At 37.7% G+C, this 3,678-nt stretch overlaps 1 pseudogene; it reads right to left on the bottom strand.

The window, feature by feature from the left end:
- Positions 1-2,648: 2,648 nt before the first annotated feature.
- On the bottom strand, positions 2,649-2,747 carry LOC117276870 (small nucleolar RNA R71; annotated as a pseudogene).
- Between the last annotated feature and the right edge of the window lie 931 nt (positions 2,748-3,678).

Raw genomic sequence — 3,678 nt, 5'->3', positions numbered from 1 at the left:
TCAATAAGTATCATAAACTCTCTCTAACTTAAGTTCTTGGGACAAGGCTTTACAAAAATAATACAACCAGCATTTGATATAAAACGATAAAAATTATATCAATTCATTATTCTTTGTCATTTCAAATGAAAAGACTTAAAAAATGTAAATCATGATATAAACTTTTAAATCATTTATATAGACAAATAAGAATCACGCAAAACCACTTCAACTTCATTAAGTCATTAAAATTCTCTTTGACTCCTTAGGCCGAAATATAATAAAATTATCTTTTATCTTTTCACTCGGAGTACTATACCATCACCGACATAAGAAGGTCAACTAGGTTATGTACCTAGCGGTAAGTATCATATACCCTACTTGCTCAGGTCGTCTCATCGCAGTGTCATACGAATCGACTCAGCCATACTATTAATAGCAAAAAATAGCACCCTCCCAAGGAGGATACTCTGTCATAGTTGATGGTAGGCTATAAGCCCGTGTTTTAGTCATTTATTATACTCTAATTCACTGTATTTTACTTATGTTGAGCTTTAATTAGTAGTGGTTCGCATTTATTGTGTGTTTTATGCCGTGTAGGAGTGATTCCGAGTTATTTAGATGTTGCGGAGCAAATTCGAGCTATTTGGAGCTTTGAAATCTAAGTAGAAACCTAAGGGATTAAACCGGGATCGCGTTCGGGGGTCGATGACCACATCCGGATGTCAAAAATTTGGGAAACAAACTTACTCGAAGAAAAATGCACAATCGTGCCGCATGGGGCACGACATGGGGCGGGGCGGCAATGCAAATTATGCCCAGAAAGTATTTTGTGAAGTGTTCTGGAAATTACCACAAGCGCACCGCATGATGCGGCGCGATAGTACAAAAATATTAGAGTAACTTTCCATTTCCGCTAAAAAGGGATAATTTCGTCCGGGTTTATTGAGGGATGGCTTAAATACACGGAAAAATACTATTTTCGATACTTTTGATACAATTTTGACCTAAGGAAGCCAAGGAGGCTAAGGATGAGTTGGAAGAACACAAGAACAAGGATTACATCATTTCTTCCTCACTCAAGATCCGAGTTTAGATTGAATCTATATTTTTTCTATACTTTAATTACATTTGTGAAGAACTTCTCTATGTCTATGGAGTAGATCCTTTTGGGTTTTGATGGATTTGGTGTATTGATGATTATTTGTGGATTATAACTCTATTTTTATGTATTTGAATTATTTTTGGAAGATTTAATTTTTGCATTTATATTCACTTGTTCTTGTAATTGAAAGAGGCATAACTTGTGATATCTTTGCATTATATTGTTGGTTTAGTTCCATAAATTCTTCTAAATAATCGAAAGAGGCTAGTTGAATTATTGATTAAACCTAGTTAGGAGGATAATCCGGAGAGATTCTCCTAAAGACCAATCCATTACGCATTCTTGCATATTTTTAAAGAGCTTAAATTTGTTCATATTGTGAGGTTGAGACTTAATCGAGAGAGGAGTTTCTACTAAATAATTGTACTGATAATTAAGTGAATTCGAGAGACTCGCTTGAACATTAGAAGTAAATTATCTAGAGTTAGATCCCGAATAATTATCTTGCACCTATCCTATCAACCCCTATTTTCTCTCATTGATAACTTCCTTGCTTACCTTTGTTGTGGTTTTCATTAGTCAATAGCTTTAGGTTCTTAGTTAATTATAGTTAGAAATCATATAAATCTTCATTGTTGATTCGCCTGGATAGCAATCAAGCTAGAAACTACGAGAACACTATTTAAATCCAATCTATGTGGACACGATATTATACTATACTATCTTTGACTAGCGAGTACAATTTAAGTGTGTGTTTTGCGCTCGTCAAATTTTGGCGCCATTGCCGGGGAATGGAAATCAATAGTGTTTGAAATAGTTTGTAGTGCTAATTCAGGAATTATTTTTTTTACTTTTATTTTGTTCTTCACAGGTTTTTCTTTCATGTGCAGGCAACATGTTAAGTCTGTGGTGTATGACACGATCTTCTTCTAAGGAAATAATACCCTACAAACCAGAATTGAAAAAACACATGTGACAACTGAGGAAGGAGAAAGAGTTCACCGTAAAGTTCTTGGGGCAACCTTCAACCCAAGAATACATGGCTAATAACGGTGACAACGAGGTAGAGGCAGCTGCAAGAGAGGCAGCGCAACATAGAGAAGAAGCTGCAAGGATAGCAGTTGAGGCAGCCCATAGAGTTGCTGAGGAAACTGTCAAAGACAATAGGAGTCGACGATTTAATCTAAATCGACCCTTGATTGAAGACCAGTACGAGAATGTGGTACCCAGTCCTGGTAGAGCATTTGGTGACTATGCTAGACCAGTCTACAATCAAGGATTGTCAAGTGTTAGACCACCTCCAATTACAGCAAATAATTTTGATAATTTCGAGTTTACAATCAACGAAGATCCAAACACGCATCTGATGGACTTCGAGGAGATTATGAACACCTTTCAATACAATGGGGTGTCACAAGATGCAGTGTATTTGAGGGCATTCCCCTTTTTACTTAAAGATGATGCGAAGCAATGGCTTCGAAGCTTGCCAAATGGGTCAATTAGAATATGGGAGGAAATGACCAGAAAATTTCTTGATAAATATTTCTCCTCAGCTAAGACGGGAAAGTTTAGAAGAGAAATCCATAACTTCTGCCAGAAAGAGAATGAAACTGTTTTTGAAGCATGTGAGAGGTTTAAGGAGATAGTTAGAAGGTGTTAACATAGCAGAATTGAACTATGGATACAACTCCAGGATTTTTGAGATAGATTGACACCGGCCTCGCGTAGAACATTGAGCAATGCAGTTGGAGGCCCTTTTATGAAGAAGACTCCAGAGGAGATAGTTACAATTCTTGATGAGTTATCCGAAGATGCTAATCAGTAGCCCTCTGAGAGTGTGGAATGAAAAAAATCAACTGTTGTTCACCAAGTTGATGCTACCACATCTGTGCAAGTATAACTTGATGCTTTGGCTAAAGAAGTACGAAAGCTAACTGTAGCTTCGATGCAAAATGTACACCACACAGCATGTGATATATGTGGAAGAGGACACCCTACTCATAAGTGTCAAGCCTCAGCTGAGGAAGTGAATGCTGTAAGAAACTATAATTCTAATGCAATTGGTCAAAGGCACCCCGGCTTTTCATAGAGTTCACCTGGGGGTACTGCAAATGCATGGCAACAAAACAATACCAGATTCCAGGAACAAGGAGCTCCAGGTTTCCAAAATCAGCACAGGCATCAGTATCAATCTCAACAGTCGAATCAATCCAGTATGGAGGATCTTATGAAGACCTTCATTATCAAGACAGATGAGAGGCTAGATGCCCATGATGCATCTATCAAAGAATTGGGTACATCTTTTCGAAGCCTGAAAAAATAGGTTGGGCACTTAGCTACTCTAATATCTGAGAGAACCCCAGGAACACTCCTAGCTGATACAAAAAGAAATCATAAAGAGACAGTAAATGTTGTAACTTTGAGAAGTGAGCAAGAGTTGAAAGATCTCACCCCCAATCCAAAAAGATACGAGACATGAAAAAGAAAGCGGGGAGCAGCTGAAGAAGGGTGTCGAAAAGAAGAAAGAAGGAAAATCGAGAAGGGAGAAACCTGAGGCGAGCAAGCATATGCATGTGCTTCCTTTTCCCCAAAAG

Source organism: Nicotiana tomentosiformis, chromosome 2, assembly GCF_000390325.3.
Source record: "Nicotiana tomentosiformis chromosome 2, ASM39032v3, whole genome shotgun sequence".
NCBI classification, from domain to species: domain Eukaryota; kingdom Viridiplantae; phylum Streptophyta; class Magnoliopsida; order Solanales; family Solanaceae; genus Nicotiana; species Nicotiana tomentosiformis.
Note: the sequence above shows the minus strand (reverse complement) of the source record. Positions and strands in the feature narration are given on the sequence as shown.